Genomic DNA, 26326 nt, shown 5'->3' with positions numbered 1-26326 from the left:
AAAAGGAATACCAACTACTGTTTTAGGAACTGTATTCAAATACCTCCTAACAATCAAAGTGTTTACAGTAGATAACTGCAACAGACTTTCGCCATTAATTGCAAATGCTTAGTTGTGTGAAACCTACAGTTTAAATAAACAGTTTAAATAGTGAACAAGGGCTTTTCACAGGATGTGTTTTTGTTTTCTCATTTATAGCTAATTTACTGTATTTTTTTCTACACTGCAGTTTGTCCTTTGCTTTTGTTCTTTGACTTCAACTTGTGCTGACACATGTTTTGGCCAGCCATATTGACTCCTTCAAGTGACCACACACTAGCGGGACTCTTTAAACAGGACTGTAAATGCCTAATCTGTTTAATCAACACTGTTTACGCAGACAAATTTATAGCTGAATTCTGCTCAATAAGGGAAGTTTGTAGTTTTAGTTATGTCTGCTTCTTTTGATTATGTGGAGAAATAATCAATGAGTGCATATGGTTTGGAATTTTATTTCTATCATTTGTAATTTTAAAATAAGTCATCTCTCACAGCTCAATTTTGCATGTAGAATTTGTTTGAATTATACAGGTATCTCTTTCATAACTTTGTAAAAATAAATACGTTTTCTCTCATGTTATATCTAAGTCCTGTTCTTTCTGAGTATCCTGTAGAAGAAGTGAAATTTATTTAACACTGTTTAGAGTAAGCTCATCATAAGCTAAGATTTAAGGATAGAAGATTCAAGAATTTAAAAAAAACTAAACTATTTTTCTAAGTGCACACTTTCAGAGATGACTTGTCAGCTTGAATCACTTAAAGATTACATAAATGGAAACTTAATTACTTTAATGCATTTCTTTGTTTATTTGGGGTGCTTACATTATTATTGACCTTTAAAGATCAAGTGTTTGATATTGGACTTTGAACAGGTAGAGTTTTGTGCCATAAACAAAGCAAAGAAATGGATCTTGAAGTAGTGTCTCAGTCTTTCATACAGATAAAATAATGGATTGCATATAAATGGCTCAGAGAAAACCATCAAAGATTTATTATGACTTAATTATTCATATAGTATTTTGCAAACTTGGGAAAACAGGAACAGCAGTTAAAAGTTATAAAAAGTAAAAAGTGAGTTTTCCTGATTCAAGAGTCACTGTTGAATGTTGTTTTTTTATGTTGTTTTTTTAAATGTGGTGGTCCTAATGATTTCTTGTGATGTTAATTAATCAGATTGAATTCTTAGGAGCATAGTTTGATCATCTTTATCTCACCTAGTGTTTACTTGCCTCCTAGCTCTAGGACAGCTACTGTAGGTAACTATGGAAAACAAAGCACTTTATTCTAAACCATTTGAATAAGGCAAACCAGCTGGGAACTGCAAATGTTGCTAAACTTTGCTACTCCCCAGTCATAACAGTATTAACTACTTTAATTAATACTTTAATTTAAATATATTTTTATATAATTTTCTGATAATGTTATTTGCAGTTTATAGCATTATAGAATTGTCTGATGTGGGAAATTGTCATTTTTAACAGTTGCACTATCACAAACTATATATCATAAACTATATTATCACAAACTGTAACTTATGCAATGTCACAAAGTATAGGCGTCAGCCAGATCACCCTGCAATTCACAACTGGAAACCCACTGAAGCTTAGCAGGTGTGAGCCTGGTCAGTACCTGGATGGGAGACCTCCTGCGAAAAACTAAGGTTGCTGCTGGAAGAGGTGTTAGTGGGGCCAGCAGGGGGTGGTCACTCAGCAGTCTTTTTGGGTCCCAACGCCTCAGTATAGTGATGGGGACACTATATTGTGAAAAGGTGCCTTCCTTCAGATTAGACATAAAACCGAAGTCCTGACTGTCTGTGGTCATTAAAATCCCAGGGTGTTTCTTGAAAAGAGTAGGGGTGTTACCCTGGCATCCTGGCCAAATTTTTCCATTGGCCTTTACCAATCATGGCTTCCTAATAATCCCCATCTATGAATTGGCTTCATTACTCTGCTCTCCTCCCTACTGATAGCTGATGTGGTGAGCATTCTGGCACTATGGCTGCCATCACATCATCCAGGTGGAGGCTGCTGGTATGGTGAAGGGGAGTCCCCATTACCTGTAAAGCACTTTGAGTGGAGTGTCCAGAAAAGCCCTATATAAGTATAAGCAATTATTATTATAATTAGTATTATATTTTATTAATCATATTACTAGAGGTACAGTGCTTAACTGATTAATAATGGTCTTAATCATTTTAACAACTGATAGGTAGTATGGCATTATTGTTTTTAACACTTTACATTTTGAGAAATGCATGTTATTTTTATGCTTAATTTCTAAAGGCTTTATGGGAAATAACAGAAGTATTTTTCTTCCCTGAATAAATAAAACTTTCATCCAACATAACACAATTTGCTGCATTGCTGAAGTCTTTTGTAAAAAAAGTCAATTGAATAAATTATGCTTGGAGCTCCATTTTATCTGTCACAGATTCATGAGGAATTAGATATGAGCAACAGACTGAAATATGAATGTGGGCCTCACTGGAGAACTGCTGTTTGCTGTTTAACAAACCTTTGGGATAACCATTTCAGGACCTGAGCCTTTCCGAATTTTTTTTCCAGAAAAGCTAAAAAATACACAGCAAAAATAGGCCAAACCAGAGTAAAACGTATATTACTGCCCAGTACCTATTGGGGTGCTATTACAACCAATTTTAACTTCAGTTATAGTCATAAAATATGTATGTATTGTATGTATACTGTATGTAACTGCTGTTAAAAATAGGATTTAAAAAATCCTTTTAAATTGCAGAACACACAATGGAGAGCTGTAAATTGTACCCAGTGTGGGGAAGAAAAAGAGAGACTCCACACCTTTAAAATATTATAAAGACAATTACGATCAAATCACACAACACAACCACACTGAGGTTTTTCCTTATCTCCTTGTATCCTTCAACCTGCACTGACCAGTCTGTGAGGCTTGTTTATACAGTAAGTACTGGACTGGCATCCTGTCCAGGGTGTATACCAACTTGAGCCTGTTGCTTGCCAGAATAGCCTTCGTCTAGCTGCAACCCTGATTTGGATGAAGCAGTTAGAAAATGGATGGATGGAATTAAGAGCCGGGCTGGAATGACAACCTGCAGATACGCTGTCCATCCAAGTCAGTAAAACTTGCTATCACTGCATTTTTGTTTACCTGTTGGCTTCTCTTTTGACATCAAAAGAATCAAACCATGCATATAAATTTGATATGATGTATTTCCATTCAGTCCAGTTCCAAAGTGATACTTTGCAAACTTTCCAGGCCAGTCTAAAATTGTGTGTCTTTATTTGTATCAAAGTTTTCAAGTCACACCCTTTTTCAAAAGTAACACATTTTGTGACTTAACAGCTTGAAATGTTAAATTAGAATTTTATTTGGACTTTTTGGTACATTGTAACACACGACCCCCAAGTACAAAACAAATGGTCAAACATGAAAAGTAAAATGAAAACCTGGAAAAAGGGGTTGGATACACATATATGCCCAAAGGTTAGGACCTGGTGGAAGCAACTTTTGCTTGAATTACAGTCAGAATTCTGTTTGGATAAGTCTCTCCCAACTTAGTTTCTTAGTATCTACCACTTGGCAAGGTTTGCCCTTTCCTACTGTTCGAACTCAGTCAAATTGTGGGGGGACTGTTGATAGCCTGCAAACGCCATGTCATTCCACAGAATTTGCAGTTGGATTGAGGTCAGGTCTGACTCGGCCACTTGAGGATGTTTCCCTTTTTGTTCTTTAAGCAACTCCATTGCTGCTCTGGATCCTTATACTGAAAAGTGTACTTCTGACCCATTGTAGTTTCAGCTTTCCTGAAGAAGGCAGCAGGATTCCCTTAAGGGTTTTTGTTTTGGTCTTTGCTCCATTCATTTCCCATTCTGTCCTGACAAGTGTCCCAGTCCCGGCTACTGAGAATCATCCCAGTGACTTGATGCTGACACTTCCATCCTTCACAGTAAGAATGGTATTCTCTGCATAACAGGCTATGTTGGGTGTGTGCCAAACCTAATACTTGCAAAAAGTTCCATTTTAGTTTGGTAAGACCACCTAACGCTTTGTTGCCATTTTATTCAGTAATGGCTTCTTTCTTGTCCAGTTGCTCTACAGGCCAGATCTGTGGAATGCTTGGGATATTGTTGTCACATGAACACTGACCAGTCTTGGTCATTGTCTTTCAAAGTTGTCATTGGCTTTTTGGTAGCCTATCCAATCAGACTCGTTTTTGCTTGGTCATCCAGTTTAGATGGACAGCCTAATCTAGACAGGGTCTTGGCCATATACCCTCCAGTTATTAATAATCATATTGACCAAGCTCCAATGGATATGTAAGGCTTTTGAAATCTCTATATCCGTCTCCTGCTCTGTGCCTTTTCACAACTTTATGCTGGAGGATTTTTGATAGCTCTTTGGTGCCAATAATTTAATTTGAGATGTACTACCTAGCAGAGGAGATCTATAGGAACAGCTGATTGTATTCTGAAATCATTAGAATCACCACATTTGAACACAGGTGGAAGCTGATTGGGTTGTTGTATGATTTGGAAGGCAACTGGTTACACCAGAGCCAGTTTACAATAGCTGTTACGAAGGAGTGTTTACACTTACCCAACCAATTTTTCTAGTTTTTCATTTGTAATTATATTTTGGAATTTTTTAGCTTTGTTTTTCACCTGGAGGTTGTGTTACAATGTGTAAATAAATGTATAATCTGATTTAATGGGTCTTAAGTTCAAGCAGTTAGGCCACACATTCTGCAGCTTTGGAGTGTACTGTGTGCTTTCCATAGGTGGTGTATATAGAATGCACTCTGCGCAGCATGATGGAAATAAGTTTCACAGTAATCTCAGTTGAAGGGCAGGTGAAAGTGATGTCTGCAGTGAGGTAACATGTTCACATGAAACCCATGTGGAAGCAAACAGCTGCTGACATTTGAGTTGAGCCAGCTGCACTTTCTTAGTCAAAAAAAGCACTTCACAAGGTATTCAAAAGGCTCTTAAAAATGACCAGTTTAAACAATGTAAGGGGTGAGGGTTTGGTATGCTAATATACACAATATGTATACTAAACCCAATAATATATTGCAGTGTTCTTCGGTCCTTTTTTTAAGAAATGCCTCCTGTTTGCTAATTTATCACAGTTATTAATCTCTTCTAGTGAAGAAAAGTTCATCCTGTCCATAGAAATCAAAATACTTTAGTTATTTTAGAATACAGGAGTATGTACAAGGTTCACCCATAAAGGAATGTCCCATTTTATGTTGAAGAAGAGTGAGTGTGTAGCAGTTTTTAATGTAATCCTCAAATGAAACTTTAGCTGGGCAGAGAATTAGCATGTTTATTGGTTAAATGCACACTTTCTAAGTTAGATCTTATACTGTATGCTTCTACACTAAACTCTACCTACTTTTGTATTAAGAAACATTTACAGCAACTAGCATTATATTAATGTCAGTGAGATGAAATGGTGCAGTTAATTGTCTGTCCAATAACAATCAAGCAATAGTCGGAATTAAATCCCTGTATTAAAAATAATAATGACTTAGTTATATAATGTGTATGTTATTAGTGTGATGCACCTTATTTTGTCAATTTCAATTTAAGGCTTAGTTTAAAAGTGCGTCACAAGAGGTTTCTGAAGAATGTTTGAACTTTTACGGTGTTCTGTTTTAATTTGTGGTTAATGGAAGCGCTTATCAGCACTGAAATCTGCGGGCTCTGATCCACACGTGGGGCTTAGCACAGTGTGGGCAACCACAGTGGAGACTCCTTAATGGTGAGAGCTTTGGGGGAGGGGATTGGGATACCACCCTCAACACAGTCCAATGGGAAACAAAAGCCTGGCAGGAAAAATGGAGCTGTTTATTTATCGTGATTGCTGTTGCTGTGCGGGAATATCAGCAGGAAAGAAAATGGGAACAGACAGTGTGGTAGACAGGAGACCTATAAAAGAAGTGATGCCCCTGGGCCGAATATCCCTTCAGTATTACAGTCCCGCAGATTGCCTGCCTTATTAATGTGTTCCATCCCTCAGGCTTTGCCAGGCGCTCTGGAAACCATGATTGTGCTGGCCCTCGTTTTTCATGGCCACTTAAAGAAGCTCAAACAAAGGCTTCCTCTGTGGTGTTACTTGAGTGTGGTTATACTGTTTGAATCTTTTAAGTCACATTGTGTAGGCACTTGTAATCAAGGCTACTGTTTAGGCTGGATTCTTTTTTTTATATGCCAAGAAACTTGCAAACAAAGTTGACTAACTTACAAAAACAGATTAACTGTGGTCACTGTGGGAACAGGGCTTCAGGACACTTGAAAACCTAACCTGATACACCTGATTTTTTTTTCCTTCCCAGTTTTCTGGCTTAAAGACTGGACAGTAGATGCTCTAGAGATTCTGTTGCAGATCTCCTACAACTTCATGATGGTTATGATGAGATAGACTTTAATTAAACTATACCTAGAGGTGCATTTACTGTATATTCTTCTGTATGTGAATGGTGAAAAAGACTTAAGATAGATAAAACTATATGCTGGATATAGAAATGGAAACAAATAATCTAAAACATTAACTTGCTTTTTTATTCAATTATTTGAAACTATTGGACTGCGAGAGTGACCTTTGTCAGTTTAGTTAAAGATTTTTTGTTCTCAGCATTTTTGGAAGATGCATGAAATTGAAACTCATTTGCACATGCAAAAGAGAAAAATACCTGGTTCTTGTCTCATCCTTTTACAGACATTTTGTAGCATGCTAAATTTAGCAGGATATTTTATATAGTTCTGAAGAGCCGGTGTGTTCTTTTTGTTGTTAAAAATGGCATCTGATAATGACATTTTGAAGACGCACTCTGTACCGTGCTCAGCTAAGTTACTTTTTAAAGTGACTGCTTGTGGAGTAAATGATCTGGTTTTTCTGAAGCGAATGTCTGATTGTTTGAGTCAGGCTAGATACTGTAGTTTAGCCTAGGTTAGCATGAAATTTAAAGTTAGAGCAAATCATCAAAAAGTCTAATGTTGTGCAGAAGGTCAATGAATGATTAATTATCAGAATGCAGCAATCTCTGTAAAACTAGATTTCACCCCATATGCTGAATTAGAAAAAGTCAGTGACCAATGGAAATGTCTCACTTAGATCCCTCACCATTATGTTTTAATTCTCAGACTTTATCATACAATGATATTATTGTACATTGTTTTGCTTTATTTTTAATTGATATCTCATTTTTATGTAGGGTTTTGGGGAAATCACTTCTTATGATTTATGAGACTTTACGTCTTTATTCAGTTGTATTCTCTATTATTGCCGCTTTTGTGAATCTCGACCTTCAGCATTTCATTGTTTTACAGAAGGGAGGGGAATTTCCAAGGTACCATGTGTAAACTCAGAATAATCTTCATATGGGCAATTGGGATCAGCAAGTGGTTGAACTGCATCTTTTAATGAAAAGAGAAACAATTCTAAAATACCCAATATCATATTTTAAAGCACATGTGGCTGAAGCTGTGATTTACATTTTTATACTAGGTCCTGTCAACATCACATTTTTTTATCGCCAAAAAAGATCTCGCAGACCAAGTCGAAGCACTCTTTTTCCACACGCAACACAAGAAGACTATTTACACTTCAAGCTGACATTTGAAAATTCACGTTCTCTATGGTCTGTTAGCTGTTCTTCTATGAAGACATCATTCATAATTGAGTGTTTATATCTTGTTTTAAAGGGATTTGCAAATCAGTTTTATCCCAGAAACATTTTTGTAGTGTCGAGTTTTTTTTTTAAACCCCTTGTTTTCAGTGCCATCAGCTAAACTTGTTTTAATGCATAGGTTTGCTTATTCCAACACCAATAACCGCCGTATTCTCCTGTTGTGAGAAAGAACTGGTGCTTTCACCGGAATGGGAGCATTGAAATGGTGGTTCAGGCAGTCCACAGGGCCTTGCAACTGTTCAGAAAAGAAGGGATCCATCACCCCCTGTGTTTTTCGGGGACTGCCGCAGTGTATAGATTGTCTTTTCTGAGAATCCACAGGTTTTACTGGCATTGATTTGTATACTCCTGCAGCTCAAGTGCCGAGAACTTTTTGTTCTCAAGAAAACAACGCAAGAAAAATTGAACATTTACGGGTTCACAATGAATTTGCTGGACTTCAATAGGTGGCATCCACTAATTATGTTCACTGGGCAAGTATACAGTAATTCACCACACAGATGATGTGGGTATTGCACTGGTCAAGTGGACAACATAAGATGATGGTGACTGTTTTCTGCCATTCCTCTTTTTTGTATACTATTTGTAATTTATTTAATGCACATATCTATCATCAAAGTTTAAGCCTTTCCATCATTTTTTTTGCCTTTGTGACTGGTACAAAATCTGAATTCACTGTAATTGGATATTAGGAAAAGTATGTAGATACAGTATTAGAATTAATGTTTTTTTAACCTGTATACCCACACAAAAACTGAATGTTTTTATCTTCATAAAAAAAAAAATAATTTAAAAGGGTGCTACAAATCCAGTTCTGTTGGTGCTCTGTTCCAACTTATCTGACTTTCGTGACCTTTTCAGTCAAGCCAACTTTCAGTCTCTGGCTGACAAGTTCAGGTAGACACAGGTACAGTACCATGAAGACCCGTGGCACAAAATATTTTGTCATCAGAGTTTTTTTTTTTGCTTTTATACACTAATGAATACAATTCTTTTGATATTTCATAAACAAGCGTGTTTGCGTAAAGTATTGGTACATAATCTGTATTAATGCAACAGCTATCCCCCATGATTAAAAAGTCATTGTGCTTAGGATGGGATGCTGGTGGTGATTGCTTTTCTCTTGTCTGATTTATGAACTTTTGAGATGTAGTTGACATTAATCACTGTGGTAAATGTGAGACACCGCTCAGATCACACAGGGATTAAGAGGCTTTTCCAGTCTTTATATTTATGTTTTGGATAGCGTTTACTGATTAATACTGTATTTTTAAAAGGTATGAAAAGAGTACAGTGATTTTACAGCAGAGTAATGTAGGTTCAGCTAAGGACAAAACTTAGTGCTAAGGATCAACTGAAAGTGACTGCAAATTTTCAAGCCTAGCAGAGATTAAACACACTACAGTACAGTCCACACCCATCGACACAGTATTGTTGTAGTATTTATCTGAATGAAAAAGTTGGTATTTGATTAAAATGTCTTGTAATACTATTAAGTGGTTCATTTACAGTCATGAACATCAGCATTGGCCCATTCCATTTGCAAACAGCTGAATGTCTTAAGTACAACAAATAGGGTTAAACTTTACAGTATGCATCTGACGTCTACTCTGTGTTTTGAACTTTTACCCTAAAAGTGGCAATTAAGGTTTCAAATCGGTTAGCTGTTTCAAGACATGCATGAACAATTGTATTTGAAAATCTATGTTAGTCCACACAGTAGATTAAATTAGTATTTGCATCCTGTATCTTATATTAAGTACATATCTTAAATTAAGTAAAATACTGGATTAAACATTCACTACCCCTTGGTTGTGTTAGTAAGTATTTTTTAGGCATTTGTGAACAAGTAGTACAGTATGTGTTTAAATTAACAGATAAAGTGAAAGATCATTGGAGTCTTTCAGTACCGAAGTCTGTCTGCAAACGTTTCAAGGTTTTCTGAGGGAATGCTAAGAACCCCCTCCATATATGCACACTGCCTACTGTCAGCTTTATATTAAGTCTAGAAATTTTACATTTTTCAGTTTTGGTTGGAAAAAAATCTGATTTTGACATGACACCTTTGACAAGTGTTTTGTATGTTTTCCAACACTGTGAGCCCTGCCTGAGTGGGCCTGTTCAGTTACTGCAGAGGGAGTGTGTTGTGAAACAGCAGACCCTGAAATCCCAGACAGGCTCCAGACTTCCTGTGTCACCTTGGAGACAGAGGAGCCCTGCACTCCTGCCTCCACCATGCACCTCAGGAGAGCACAGCTGCGGGACTAGTTAATAAGCCAGATTAAACATCTCACATGAGCAGCAATAAATAGCAGCGTTTTCCTATAAACCTCTCATTTGTACACAGGTTGGCAATTGAGTCCCAAATGTGTGGCATCTGTAGCTCAGTTTCACTACCTTTTATCAAACACAGTACATTGCCACACAGGATCTCCGTACCTGCAGGTCTTTTTGCATACTGATTGTTCTTTGAGGACTTGATACCTGTACGTCTTTCCAAGGCTTTTCATTCTAGCTTTCTTTACCATGACATAACATTTCTTCTTGATTCGTCCTGCTCCAGCTTTGAGTTGTTTCCGACTTGCCAAATTATTTGTTGTAAACTCTCATTCATTGTTTTTTTAGGACACCATTCTGTTATGATGATGAAATGGACATGCCATTTGTTCTAAGTGATTCAGTCCATTAATTGCTTTGTTCCCTGTGCATTTCTTGAATACCAAAAAATGTGTTCTTTGCTCATTGCAATGTTCAGAAATTATTGGTCTTATACCTTTCTTAAATATGTAGTTGTTTGTTTTGTGTCAAACATCCTTTCTATTGCACATTGAAGCAAGTTGCTTTTTGTAAACACAATAATAACAGTTTGATGTCAAGAGCAGATAATTTTTGCTTTTGAAGAATTCCCTTGAAAAATTACCCCTCAATTGTCTTTTGATTAATATTTATCTGCAGTGGATGCTTTAAAATTTCATTTCATTTCTCATTACAGATTCTAATACTTGTTTGACTCAACCCTGTGCAGAGAGAAGTCCAGGTGGCTGAACTGCTGGTGGTGAACTCACTGGTGTTGGCATTTTTATTTGGCAGGTATCTGGCCCTCTGAAAGTCCTCAGCCACTGAATGAGAAAGAGGGGCCAGAGAGCAGCCACTCCCAGCCTGCGGAGATCTCAGACTCCCCCAGGTGAGTTGCACTGCTCTGCCTTTCCATCCTATGTAAACAGAAGCACTACAGTAATTGCACCTTTCAGCTGTTCTGAGCCCCTGCCATGAGCTGGTGCCGTGAGAATACCTGCAGATAGTAATTAATATCACAGAAATATAGCCTTGGACCTTTGTCGTTTCATTTTCATTTGTATTTATTGTAAACAAACGACTGCTGAATGTGCAGTTGTCCAGCATTTAACTTTTTGGTGATGTACTGGTAGTCCAACATGGGTTCACCACAACATTCCCTTACCACAATTTCTTAATTATTCTGAGAGGCTGCCATTTTCACTGGTGCGGTCCTTGCTGTAAGTGAGTTGCTGTGTACCTCAAGGCTGAAGACCTCTTGGATTTTGATCCTATAGCTGAGGTAAACTGTTGCTTATCGAAGGTATTAATATCATCATAAAGTGATTTTGGTCTGTTTCATTCCCCTTGCTGTAGAGCACTTGACGTGAACCATACATCATTAAATAATCTTTCACTACATAGATATCCTGATATGAAACAGATTTATCAGGAGAGAGAGACGCTTCCTGTCTGTGTTTCCTTTTGCAATTAAAAGGAAGTAGAACTGGCAATTTCGTGTCAGTAGCACTTTAATTAACAAGCACAAGCACATCCGGTCTTCTTTGGTTGTGATATCTCATCTAATGTGAAGTTGATTCAGTGATCTTAGACACAATTACAGTTGTTTTAGTTTACCTAATTAGTTTTCCTTTCCTGCATATTTCTGCACATTGAGGTAACGTTTGGATGTAAGAACAGATCACAAGTAGATGTGTGAAAGCTATTTCAGTTTTTTAATTTTTCCATTGGTTTTATAATTCATGACTTTGTGGTTAAATTATTCAACCTCATTTTTCACTTATTCTTTTCATGACAATTCCCTGTTAGTTCCTTAATTAGTAAAAGAACAGTCCATCTCTGAACGCCGCTTCACAATGATAGGAAGAAGTACTATAAATGTACAGAATAGACGAATGCATTTTGTATGCTGCTTTGAGCATCCACAGTATGTATAATATAACATTGCAATGTGCAGGAGAAGAATCACCGTTGCTGATTAGCTTCTGGAGTGTTGTATTCATTTGTTTTAACAAGATTTGAGCAAGTAATTTGGATTTAAATAACCAAGTGTTTAGTGTAAAAAGTCTGACATCCATTTTTCCTATAATGAAAAATTAGCTCCAGAAATTACAATAGCTTTTATAACGCTGGTACCCACTGCTGATGCCTGCCATGGTATATTTTCAGTATATTTTCAGGTAGTGCAGTTCATCTACAGTACCTGTTAGGTTTGAAAACGTTACTCTACAAGACTAGGTGGCATTCAGTTGTTCTCAACCTTTTGTCACCCAAGCTGCACCTTAAGTCCTTAAGTGTTCCTTTAGTGACCATGTACCATACAACAGCAAAAAGCAATGGCTGGGGTCCAAGGGACTTGACCTAATTTAGCAATTTGCATACTCCCTAAATATGAAGCTTTTCATTCTGAGATCCAACCTACAAAATATTTTTTTTTCCTCTAATGTCTAATTTTATTAACACCGAGTTTTTGTTTCTAAACGGCTATACAAATTTGCAGGTTTTAAGCTTTCATGGCAGAGAAAGTCATCCATAAACTTCAGTTACATTATCTTTTTATTATAAATTAATGTACATTAAGTGAAGAATTTCTGTATATATCATAGACCAAATTTACTTTGATTTGGTCTTGTTTATTATATCGCTAATCATTAATATTTGTATGCTGGTGGTCTGTGGACCATCTATAACAAACCCACAGTCCACCAGCAGTCCCCTGGACTAATCTAGATTTAAGTTACCACAACAACGTGAAGTAATGTGCATGCAAATTACAGAGTTGTTTGTGGGGCAAAGAAAAGAATGATATTTCTATGTACAGTAACAGTATGATTCACACATTTCTCTTCCCCTTTCAGTGATCTTGAGCTCTGTACCCATTTCCTTCAGGCTTACATTCTTCATTTTACCCTGTTATCTAAACAGTGTTTTTTAAAAGTGTTTTATTTTTGTGGAATTTGTTATCTGCATTTTTTTTCATTCTCTTTGTTGTGTCCCAGAGCTCACTAAGAAATGTTAGGTGCACTAGTTCCTAGCATGTTTATAAAGTGCAAGGAGACGCATTAAGAGAAAAGTTAGTGAAAGATAACTATTTGTTCACTATTCTAAAATTCCCTGCCACTGCTGTCCGATTTGATACACTTTCAGTCATTTGAAAATTAAAAGGTCAAAAGATGAGGTACAGTAGCTACAAACAACCCTCTTCAGTTCCAGTGCCTCTGTACCAAACAACTGATTTCTTTATCTGCTTGAAGATGTCCACAATGTTAAATTTATTGTTTTTTCATCATCATGAAGTAGATGTTTTTAATAAGGTCTGAAACCAATTAGAATTCTTGAGATAGTTTTAAAAAATAATTTCTTTGATTTCTCCATAGCTGTTATCTTTTCTATGTCATCTTAAAGGTGACCAATTTGAAAAAAAAAAGATGTTTTGTTTAAATGGCAGTGAAAAACAGAATCAATTAATGATGTATTAATTTTGGGAGAGCAGCTGATATTTTCTGTACTCAGTCGCCCCAGTGGAAAGACACAATGTGGCAAGATGGAAATCTGCACAACAGGAAGTGTATGATTACATTCTTGCATAATATGTTCCAATGTGAAGGTCATACAACACAGAAATTTTCTGATTTGAATGTTTGCATTTCAAACCTCACAAAACAATTACTTATTTTGAAAACAATTACATAATTTCGGAACATTGTTGTATTTGGTTCCTTCAGCAACAATGCTGAACAAGATTTTCTTTTGCCATGTATTGTCTGACTACAGTACAGTAGATATAAATGGTTCATATTCTAAAGTGTGGAAAATACAAATACTAAAAAATACAAGTACTGTAAATGTACAAGATAAATAACGGAGATACCTTGAAGTGGTCTATTTTGTATAGAACCTGCTGTTATTTTTCTCTTGTTTGAGAGGCACAAACCTCTGTCAGTGCATTCACATTGTGAGATAAAGGAGCCTTGAAATAGGCCTTTAAAGTGCCCAACTAATGTGGATTGAAATCATTGCAAACAAGACGGTGTTAAGTGCATTTTTTGCAGAATATTTCAGTAATCCTGATTACCGCCGAAAAATAGAATACTTGTTTACTGCAACCAGATTGAAAATTCAGCGCATGTCACAATTTAATATTTTTAAGTGGGCTGTATTTGTTAGACAAATCTTGTCAAAATGGTTATTGTATTTCATGAATATGAAGACTTGGTTTGTAACGGCAGTGTGTTACTCTGCTGTATATTCACTTTATCTTGGGTATCCAAGTGAAGCTACAATGTGCACTTAACTGACACTGTCAGTTGTACTGGAATCGCCAAACAATGAGGACCTGCTGGCAAATGTGTACCCAAGGTATGCCTGCGAATCTTGAATCTGAAAATAGATTTCGTTGCAATCCCATTTGTAATGGCTGTCAAGTAATGCCAGCCTTTCTTGATCATGTGATCACATTCTGAATGCTTCTCCTTTTTGGAGAAAGAGGAAAAAAGCAATGCAAAATCCATGAGCACTGCTTTAAAATAGCCGTGTGGTTCAAAGGATATACAGTCTGCTTGAGATTCTTTAATAGGCTGAAAAGCCAGTGCTGTCCTCTGAAGAGATTATTATGTTATAAAAAGACAGAAGAGCCAATGGAAGGGTATGTACTCTTTTGTTTCGTATGTTTTTGTATTAATTAGCTTCCATAGATAATCATTTCATCATGGGTAGCTCCATTAAGGGAATGCATACCTCCAAAACAGTCTTAAAAAGCACAAGAGGGGAAAAGGGGTATGCAATCTTTGGTGCACGAAAACAAAAAGAGCAGTTTTGGAAAATTAGCTGGTCACTAGGCTGTCTGTGGCAAACGCATGAAATGATCGTGCATTGTTAATAAGGCCTGTTGTCATGGCAACCCTCTTGCTAGTTTACAAAACCCTTGGGCTAGTTTCAGGAACATTAACTCTCTGTAGCCATACAGACAACATGTAGTGACCCCGTGGTGTAATAACAGTTTACTTTAGTAATATCAGATGTAGGAGTTTCAACTGTGGAATGTATATTCTTTGTGTACTTCTCATTGCTATATTCTCCTGCTCTGTGGTGGCGTAGCAAACTGTAGATCAGAGAATACTGTATCTGCCTAAAAATTCAGATGGGATTTGGCTATTTTCAACTGATGTTGGGTCAGACACAGCTTTGTAATATGCTGAAGCCTGCCATAGGAAAGCTTATTCAAAAGCATTGAACTCACTAATACATATTGGCAATTTTGTCAAGTGTAAACATTCTGTAAATCATTTCATTAATAAAAATGTGACCACTGTTACATCAAGGATTTCATGCTGGGATAGGCGATGCATTTAAAATGCTTCTCATTCCAAGAACTACATCCACAGAGCCAAAATGAATTCATGCAATCAAGTTTTCATAAACACTTTGGAGCATTGGCAGAATATGCACACTGCTTTAAGACATATTATTCTGCTATATTCTAAATCTACCTTTCATTTGTTCTGACAATATTGATAACTGTGAAATACCATTGTGAGGAACCCTCCCAGATGCACTCGCTTCCAATAAAGTGGGTCACTGTGTCTGCAGTGCTTCTCATGAGAAACCGAGAATGATATAGTACAATTATAGCCTTAGAAAAACAACACTTTGTTAGTCTTTTCCTATAAGCTTATCATGCATGATGCAATCTGCTTTCATTTTACTCTGCAGCAGAAGGGAATGTTTAATTTAAAACTTATCTACTCTTTGATTTAAGTACAGGTAAAACACTGTGTTTTTGTTTTTCAGAACTAATTACACAAAAAGGTTATTCATTTTGTGTTTCTGGAATTTAAAAAAAAATCAGTTAGGATGCAATTGTTTTTTTTCTTTAGCACTGTAAAATCCATTTATTTCTGCAGACTAAAGGCTGCTAAAAATAGCACATGGCCCTTTTAGTTAAAACAGCTGTTCTCTGTTGCATAAGATTCATCTGAAATTAAAATCCTGTTTTGAATCCTAGATTTGTCAATAGCCCCACCTATTTATGCAGCTGAATGATTGTGACCTATTTTTATCCAGGATTCATGAGTACATGTAGTACACATAGAATATTAAATATATATATATATGTAGAAGCATCATTTTATTTCAAATACTTAAGATATGAACTGGTTCCCTCTGAAACTTAGTGAACTTTTCAAAGAGTAATTTTCAGTAAACTATGACACTATGTGGTATTTGAGTATTGTATTACTATACGAGTATTTTGCAGTTTCATATTCAACATCCAATTAAAATGTTGAGATCTAAAAAGGAATAGTTCAGACAGATGTTTTTCTTGACTGAAACTTGCATATTTAGCAATGTGGTTTTAAAGGTTTAGATCTTGTGATTTAGAACATATATTACCCTGAAGCTCCATCTGTGAATCAAATTGTGTTTCATGAAAAATAAGAAATGTAGTCTTATTGTCATTTGGCTTATACACGAAACAGAGAATTACTTAGGATCAGTCTACACTAACATTAAACATCTCTGAATACTCCTGGTCATGATATGATATACCACAAATTCAGAGGTGAACATACCTGAGCGCTCTTTCCTTTTAAATGCATATATTCATACCAGTTTCTTGCAGATCATATTGACATACTGTAATTTGTTTATGTGACTTGCTGACTTCTGCATTGAGTAGCACAGGAAATACCTGTACCTGTAGACACTGTAAGATGTTTTGTGGTAAAGGTGTTGCCAGTTATGCACTTTCAGGAAAGCTTGTATTTTTTTGTGCTGTTAAGAAAAGTCATGTATAAGATCAAGGTGTCATCACCTGACAGGCCAGATGGATCACTCTGTTCTCCAGGTCTGCTGAGTACTTAAAACAACTTTATACAGCAGTTCTAGAAGGTCTTTCAGCTTTTGCTAAGAAAACAAAGCCATTGATTTCGTCTGTCTTCCTCCTCTTTACAGCCTTAGGATGTAGTCATGGAAAGTTTACATTATTATGTTTACTACCCTTTTTTTAAAAGTAGAGGAACAACATTACAACGTTGCAAAGTCAAAAAGAAAGAAGGGTTTATGTGGCGTTTTTCATCACTTCTAGGTGTATTTTTCACTAGAAAAAAAAAACGGGTAGTATCATAATAATGACAAATGGCTCAGTATTTCAACTCTTATGTTCCAATGGACCAGGAGAGAGGGAAAATGAAAAGCTGTCTTTCCATAATCCAGCAGGGCATTGCTCGGGCTCCATCTAGAAAGGAGGTATTTTGGGACAATGACAGATTTGCTGAGCAAATTCTGGGAAGGAGAGGCTTAAAACATTCCACATAGTAATAAAAGCAAAAATCCTTGGGAGATTAAGTAACAACATGATTCTGACAGGGCTAGATTACAGTATGCTTTGGTTATAAGTAACCTAAAAAATATAGAATTACAAGGAATGTTACTGTGTTAAAATGAATCATATAGACTTAGAAAAACTAACTAATGTAGAAGCATCCAAAATCATTTTGATCATCTTTCTAAAAGTGTCACAAATGTAGGTAAACTCTATTGTTGTATACCTTAAGACTTAAGACAACACAACAGACAAATGTTTTTAAAAAGAAATGCCAGTCTAGATCATTGATGCTGCTATTTGCAAATGTCCATGTTTTATTACTTTTTGTATGAAGAGTATCAGTATGTTCTTTCACTAAAGTAATACTTTTGTTAATATACAGTAAAATGATAAAAGGTATTTCATGTGAACATGGGGTGTTATAACGACCCAGTTATGGTGCAGTTATGTTATGTTCTGGACAGGCTGAATGAACTCCTCTCATTTATGACTATTATAAGATAAGGAAGGTCACAAATGGGAGCAGGCCATACAGTTATTCGTTATTAGTTTATTAATCTAAGTGTCTCATCCAGCTATTTCCGAAAGACAGCCAGTATCAGTTTCATCTCGGTGATTGGGTAGCTTGTTCCATGCTCCATAAAAAGTGAAGGTGCTCTGTTTATTTTGTTCTTGACATTAAAGTTGGAGTATGATCACAGTTGAATCATACATTGCTTGCATAAAGAGAAAAAAATACGTATCGTAAAATATATTTGAATGCATATCCATATGTAAAATAGATTCTAACCTTTTGTGAATTAATTTACAAGGCACCCCTGGTGCAGATGTATCTAACAGTTTTAAAGTTTTGCTGCAGAAAACATTTCACAAACAGACAGGTACACACACCTTTCTATATTCCTGAAATATAACAAGGTTTAGTGTTTGTCTTCATCTTCCTCATACAGTAAAAGCCTACAGAGGAGTCGGCTCCTACTGTACATACTCCTTTTCCAAAGCTCAAGAGAAGCTGATTTTGGTGTCTGCTCTTCATCTTGGAGATGAGCAACTGTCACAGATTACGGTGGCCTTTTTACAGTGAAATCTAAAAGATGTACCCACATTTCTAATGCTTAGGAGGTTTCCTATGTGGTATCCACTCTGTTTATCACGCTGTGGTAAATATGAGAACTGACTGTAGTAGTGAGTCCCAAGGGACAAGACCCCATCTGTGTTTTTAACCCAGAGGGGTTCTGTGCTGTGTTCTGGATCTTACCTTGGCTTCTCATGTAGTGTGGTATGTGCAGCAGACCCTGGAAAGGATAAGGATTTTAAAAAGAAGAAACAAAAACAGTAATATGTTGTATTGTGCCTGTTTAAAATGATATTTCCAGTTCACCTTTTTACATGTACAGTAACAGGTAAGTGTGTAATGGGAAAAAGAACTGTTAAATGTTTCCAAGGTCATATTTGTCATATAAAAATACATGATTGCTTTGTTTCATGTGCAGTATCTTGTTGATCATTTAATGTGCTATTGTTTATTTTGTATAAACATGAATACAATTATCCACCTTTATTACATGCTTTTGTTCACAAGTTTACAGCTTTGGTGTATAAGATTTTAGAAGACAAAATCAGGGCTTGCTGACCTTACAAACATCTGTTGTTCTGTCCACAGTAAGCGTTGTGTTGTATTTTCTACAAGGCCTCAAAATTGAATAATGAAGCACAGTACATTGGACTAGTTTGAGGGCATGCAAACTGCACAGTAAATAAGTGATAAAAGTTTTATACTAGATTATTGTTTAGGATTTTTTGTCTGTTAGACATTGCAAAGCCTGACCTTTCTGTGATGTTATGGGAAAAGTTGCAGTTTTAGAAGACATTCATGGGCATATATTTGCCGAAGCAAATAGGTACGCTGGAACTGGGCCAGTGTTACTGCCCTGGATTATAGACATAGCTGTTATTCCACTGGGGAGGAGGATAATGAACAGAGGAGGCTGGAATTCATTTAGCTTTCTTAGTCTCTGCTGAAACCATTTCCTGATTTTAACTGTGCAGCCCATAAGTCAAATTAGGGGAAATCATATCTCTGCTTTGTTTACTGCACACCAATGTGAGTTAATATACCTTATGGGAGCAGGTTACTTCTAAATTGCGTATATTCAGTAAAAGGGAATATTAACTTTCAGTTCGTTTGGTTCCATGGATTCATCTATATACTGATACAAAAACTCAATTCGACATTGAAATAGGCAGCTTCACATTGCAAAGTATTTGCAAACCATGAGGACTCATGATAACTTCATTAAAATACAAACATGAAAGAAATTGTTTAATAATGCATCTGTAGTAATGCTTACTTCAGATAATGCAAAATGTGATTGATTACAGGTTTACGAAGGTACACTATGAGTAAGGTGTGATGTTTCCTAATGGAATCTGACACTATAATTAGCAGTCACTAATTATACACAGACAACCTAAGATTTAATATCTGTCCCAAATAGACTGCTATTTCATTGCTATTTATGACCATAGAAAAAATAGTCACTGAAAAACACAAATTATAGAAATGGATAATGATGATAAAGTATCCACGGTTATTAAAACTTAGCTTACCATTTGCATTGTATTAATAAACAATAGCACATCATAGCTTTTTATGAATAGGGTTTGAGTCCTAAAAGCCTGAGGGTGATGTTTAAATATTATCTGTTATAACTGTGGAGTTTGTCAGCATTTGAATTTTTGAAAGATAATGCATTCTTATATATGATATACTGTAGGTTCTGAAATGAGAGAACAAATGTTTTATGATGTCGAAAAACAGAAATAACTCGCCAAAGAATGTTGTTCAGAAGCTCCTTAAAACAGTAAAAAACAGCAAAACATCATCACTGTTAATCACTTCAGGTTTCTTAAGTCGTTTAATAAAATCTTAAAAATGATTGTAGCCAAACATTTAAGACTTTTGTGTAGAATATTTGTCTTTTTTTAAAAAGGTTATCTTCATTTCTTCACTGTTTAACATTTAAAGACTGTGTGTGTTAATGTACAATGTAAGTATGCATTAAAAAGATTTGATATTAGCATTAACATTTTCTTCAGTAATGCTTTTTGATGCTAGAAAATGCATCAAATATGCATTCATTTCTACATAGAAAAATTCAAGATGTCTTCTGCTTAGTTTTAAGTTCCTGCTGATCTCCCTTAAGACAGATCTGACAAAGTCTCACAGCATCTTAAGATTGAAACCATTTCCAGTTAAGTGAGAAAAGATGGAGGTGGTGAATTCAAACAAGTTTTAGACCAGTTCAGTAACTCTTCCCACACTGCTGGTCTGTAAACATGTTTGAAATATTGCTGATTTTGAAAAACAAAGATTATTATTTCTTAAAGTTATTGGGATTTTTTTCTTAAAAGTTTATGTTTTTAGTGTTAGAAATACACATTCTGAATAATTAAACTGTTTTGTTAGTGCTTCATTTTGATAGAAAGTAATGAAACGGGTGGTGTTCTTCCTCGTATAAAAGGGAAGATATGTTGGAGCCATGTCAGCCCTGAAGACAAAGCAAGCACAACATTCCCTTTGTGTTGCTAAACTGTCCTGCATTTGTCCTGCATTTACGTGCATTGTAAGTAGTGCGTAGCAAATACAAAAAGTGTTAAAAATTGGAGAAAGAAAACCCAATTTTGAAAGAGCCCAAGGTTTGTGAGTGTAAGTGTAAATAAAACAGATTGTTTCACTATCCACTCAAGAAAAAATACTCTTTGAAAAGCCTCTTGACAATCCAGTAAAGGAAGCATGAAACAAAAGAATGAGGGATTTAACAACAGTGGTAATGGAGTTCCGAATAAAACGCCTGCACAATTTGAGTTAAATGCCACCATGTTGTACTGTATGTATCTTAATGAAATTTGCACACTTGAAAGCATACATTAATGTTGCCAATTAGAATGCTTACATATGCTCGTTTTCTCATGGAGAGTGTTTAAATTCCTGTGACCTTAGTCTGTGGGATCTGTCTTTTTTTTCTTTAGGAAAAAGAACTTAATGACATCCAGATGCTGCTCATACATGTAGCTTCCTCTTTTTTTTTTCTTCCTGGACCCCCAGCTGTCTGCCCTCACCAGTCACCCTACCTTGTAAAAAAATGTTAAAGGCCCAATTACAAGGCTGCAAAACGCTGGGAAGGAAGGGGCATCTAGCTGTAGAAGCAAGGGGGTGTTGTTAACAGGCTGCAAGGGCATTTATTCTCAGTCTGCAAAACAAAGCAAAACACAAAAGCAAACTGATCAAGCAAACGGTACTGAAAATCTGATGGGTGCCTACTATCTACTGTTTTTCCCCTTGTCTTTGCTGAATTGAAAGCAGTTTGGGGGAAGAGGGGATGTTGAAGACAATGCCTTACAGCTGGGGAGCCCAGTTGCTCAAGCTGTGTGGGTGAGCATAATTTCATTTATTCTCAGTGCTGTGTTTTAGTGCTTTGGCCTAAATAATGTTTGATGGCACTAGCCATTTAAAAGATCATTATTCGTTTGCATCTCTAGAACCTGATTTATCACTGAAATTGAAGGAAAAAAATAAATATCTGTGCCTTCTTGGTTAAAAAGATTCCGATTGATTTTCACGTAAGAACAGAAGAAAATAAATGTACACACCAAAGTAGTCCTTAAAGCAAATTAAGGGGTGTAATATTTATATATTACATATATATGTAATATTTATATATTACATATAAAACAACTATATTGTCATATAGTTCACTTTTGTGGGGGTGTCCAGGGCAGCTTTGTTTTGCAACTGTCCATGTTCTATCAGTACAACATCATTTCATCATTCTTCCTAGGCTCCTTCACTCTGATTGTTTAGACTGCTATAAATTGAATATGAATGGAATGGATAATAAAGCAACAATTTCTTACTTTTAAGTGACTCAATGTTGTTTTTTCATTTTATCGTCCAATACCTGTACGTTACATTTAAGTGCCTGGGTGTGTCTTACTCTCTTTTTTTCTGAAGTTTTTCATAGTTTTTCATTGCCTCAAATCCAAAATCCTGTATTTTTATTTTTCCAATTTTTAGAATGTCATGCTGCACCACCTGTGGAATAGAACATTTCTTACTGGGTGAATGGTGCGTGATGTCACATGATGACTAAGGAGCATTCCCTAAGAAAGGTTCACTGCTATGGTGTTGAGTCTGAGTTCACAGCAACGCCTGACATTTTTAAAGAATACCATTGATACAGTATCAGACAGACTTGTGCAAATTTACTTGATCGTTGTTCCAATAAAACCTTATGCAACATCCTGAAGAACAAGAACCTGAGAAGGTCTCAGAATAATCATCAAGGACAACATCCTGGCATAAAACATTTTTTACTGATTTGCAAAATGTTGTGGTGCATTTAAATCATGTCTTCTAAAGCGTTGGTTTTCATCCAAAAATCACTGCTCATGGCCAATGAAATGGATGTCATAAATCACATGTAGATCTAAACTGCTTTGAACTCCTTATCTGTCAGATTGCATCTTTGCATTTCATCATTTCTGTAAGCTTTGCACTGCTTTGTGTCAGATGAGAATCCTCTAGACAGAGGTTTAAGGATAGATCAGAATCCCCTTTTTCTAAACAAGCAAGTTGGGGTTTCAAGACATGAAATTAGATTAGTCAAATCCCTTTGTGTTTCCTGAATTGGCCAGTTTTTTTGGAAAGAAAATGTTAAAAGTTCAATCAATTCCAAATATTTGAATTTCTCTTTTAACGGGGTTGTCATATTTGTGTCACAGTCTGTAGTTCAAATGATGACAGTTGAGCCGTTTGTCTCTCGTGTTTTTGTTCCAGTTTTCTTTAGCTCCATTTGACTGTATCTTACTGATCTTTTTAAATGTCTCTTCCGTATTGGAAATTCCCTAGGGAGAAAGGTAGTTGTTGATTTCGTAGGCTCTTGATCATCCAGTTTGACATCTAGATATTTGTGTTGAGGCAGTGTAGAACATCCAGCTGCATCTCCAATGTCACACATGCTTGCAGTAAGCAAGTGATGGGTGCAGCTCTGTATATCAAGAGCTAGGAGCAGATACAGCAACACTTCCTGTGGTCTTCTGACAAGGGAGAATTCTACAATGTCTTAGGTTTTTGACATTTCAGTGTTGCTCCTACCTGTTACATTCTCCATTCTAAATGTATTTTCCTTCTCTGTAAAACCTCAATAAAAAGGAATAAATGCATCCCCAGTTTCTCAGTTTGGGTATTGTTATTGATATTGCAACATTTTATAAAATTGTCTCCGAACAATAATAATCCCTTTTTGTCTTTTTGTACTTGCGTGTATATTTTGATCAAAGCATTTGGCTGTTCAGTACATTGTGGTCGCTCAGAAAACAAAGAATCAGATCAGCAGAAAGCAAAACTGTTCAAACAGTTAGATCAAACTCTGTCCTTTCCAGGGGTTTCAAATAAATACAGGCACTAATGTTGGTCCCATTCACAAGTTTCTTAATGAGGTTTAGAGTAATATACGATCGAATAAGTACAGGTGTGCAGCAGACATTTCACCCCCAGACATTTTTTAACATGATCTGCATGCTGAGTTAAGAAGCACTATAGTCTTGTCTGCAAAACTGTTGCAGTCGATATGTTGAATTTAGTTCAATTGCACTCATTCAAATCAGCTGTGCAGGTGACAGTATGGGCTATGGCACAGCAGGTCCTCCCAAAATATAAGTCCTGCGATAATTTTTTTTATTAGATGTGATTTACCATAAAATAACCACCATTGTAAATGATAGAGTAGTTTTGAAAAACCTGAAAATGAACGTGAGTGCATTGTAATTGGTTGAAATGTTGCTCTTTTTTGCAATATTTAAAAAACATGTTCCCTTATGTCGGTTTCATGATTTTTTTAAATTATAGTAGAAAAATCACATGTATATCTACACTGGTCTAACACATTTAAAATATAATAAGGGCACTTATGCCTTATTGCAAGTTTTGTTACCTTGTTCTGAATTGCAGACAATAATGGCAATATGGTGCTACATACAGTACCTTGAAATTTCCTTTCTTTTGTGATGTAAATTGGAGGTTGTAAACATTACAGTGTGTACTTGGTAGTTTCATTGTGGTTTGAAATACACTCATCATTGACGACTCATTATAACCCTCAAAATGTAAAAACAGTGTTGCACTTCCCCTTAACCAACAAAATACTTGTGTACAGTTTTGGTCACCGTATTATAGAGAAGATGTTGCTGCTCTGGGATCTGTCCGTCCAGGAGCATTCTAGGATTTAAGGAAATTTCTTGCACTGACGTGCTGAAGGAACAGAACGTTTTTAGCACTGTAGGCATATTGTTGAAGCCGATTTCTTTCAAATGTCTTTCAAAAAACAGCTGGGTAAGATCTTTGGATCTGTTAGCTACTCATTACCGAGGATGCCAAGCTAGATGGGCTGAATGGCCTCCTCTCATTTGTAACCTTTCTTATGTTCTTATGACTGTGTAATCCGAGTCTTGGCAGCAATATAATTGATGCAGCTCTGCTCTGCCCTTGCTGGGATTCAGTTAAGGTCGCACAAGGGCTCAGAGCATACACAGAACTGCACAGCGAACAACTCTGCCAAAAGACCTGGATCTCTGAGACCTACACTGCCTGTTTTTCAAGAGGTTGACATCACTTCCTGTAATGTGTTCAGTGCTGTGCTGCCCTGTTGCAGTTGCAAATTAGTTTGTTGAAGTTAATTTGTTCAACAAATCTTACAGTACTTTCAAACCTCTAGTAGTTTCTTAGTATGCATTTAAAAAAAACAAAGGAACAGTATTAATACTTACAGTAGGTCCTAACCTTTATATATCATTGAGAAGCCTTTTGCTAACCTTTTTTGCAAAGATGTTAGAATGTGCTGTTGCAATGCAGCTAAATAGATATTTCTTGCTAAACTTTTGAAACCCTTACAATCTGTCTTTAGAATTGCAAAAGACTAGAAACTTCACTGAACGGTGAAGGTACTGTAATTAGTTCATTTCAGATGATTTGGGTGCATCATCTGAAACTTAATTCTCTTAGATCTCAGCACTGTGTTTAATACTAAACCATGTTATTCCACTTAATCTATTAGAAAGATTGAGTGACATTTCTGGTACTGTCCTTAAATGGTCTTACTAAGGTTGGGTTTGTTAGATTCGTTGTTCAATATTGGACACACTTTATAGGTTTCCTCTTGATCAAATAGTGTATTGGTCTGAATGATCATTTCTATGCAGATGATACTTAAATTGTTGTCCAGCTAAATCTGACTCTGAGTACGTTTTTCAGTACACTTCTTTTACATTTCTGCTGAATTGTTGCATGACACTTTTTTTTTTTTCATTTTAATTGTGATGACTGAGAATGTGTTATTGGGTTCCTCATATCTGTTATGTACAACCAATGCTGTTTTGGGTTTCAATCCAAAATAAAGAATTTGAGGGTGATGTTTGATCCTTGATTGCCTTTTGATCTGTGTGGTAAGAAAAAAGAAAAAGGGTCTGTTTTTTTTCCTTCTGAGAAATATTGCTTGGCTGCTGTCCTTCTATAGGCGTAGAACTGATTTGTTCTTTGAAAACCTTGTTGTAAATTCCTATTCGCCATGGTTTCTGAAATTAGAATTACTTATTTGCAGGGTGTTCGGAATTCATCTAAAATCCTGACTAGGCCACATGCAAGTGATTACATCACTCCTATCTTGGGTTTCGAGTCCGTTTTAAAATCCTTCTGCTTGAATTGAAGGCTCTGCATAGCATTACCCCCCTGTACTTAGCCAGTAACATTATCTGGTTGCTCATCTCCACATGACCTGTGCTCAGCTGATCCTGTTTTGCTTTTGGTCTCCGGTGTTTCACATACACTGTGGGCAACAGGGCTTTCTGTTGCTATGTCACAAATCTTTGGAATACTGTACCATCCCAGAAGAAATCAGGCACACGACCACATTGGATGC

The 26326-nt window shown here is 36.2% G+C and overlaps 1 protein-coding gene across 11 annotated transcripts in view; it reads left to right on the top strand.

The window, feature by feature from the left end:
• fam110b (family with sequence similarity 110 member B) overlaps positions 1–26326 on the top strand; it is a 61615-nt gene that overhangs the window by 29985 nt on the left and 5304 nt on the right. For 6 of the 11 annotated variants that reach the window (XM_088642394.1, XM_088642393.1, XM_088642396.1 and 3 more), the window contains one exon: positions 10820–10913. The gene's annotated coding sequence lies outside the window, so the exon portion shown is untranslated. Of the gene's footprint in view, positions 1–10819; positions 10914–14520; positions 14670–21717; positions 21787–26326 lie in introns of those variants that run through there. The other 5 variants (XM_088642399.1, XM_088642401.1, XM_088642402.1 and 2 more) reach the window with 2 other exon arrangements.

Source organism: Lepisosteus platostomus, chromosome 8, assembly GCF_059453375.1.
Source record: "Lepisosteus platostomus isolate fLepPlt1 chromosome 8, fLepPlt1.hap1, whole genome shotgun sequence".
NCBI lineage: Eukaryota > Metazoa > Chordata > Actinopteri > Semionotiformes > Lepisosteidae > Lepisosteus > Lepisosteus platostomus.
The sequence above is the reverse complement of the archived record's forward strand: the minus strand, read 5'-3'. Positions and strand labels throughout refer to the sequence as shown.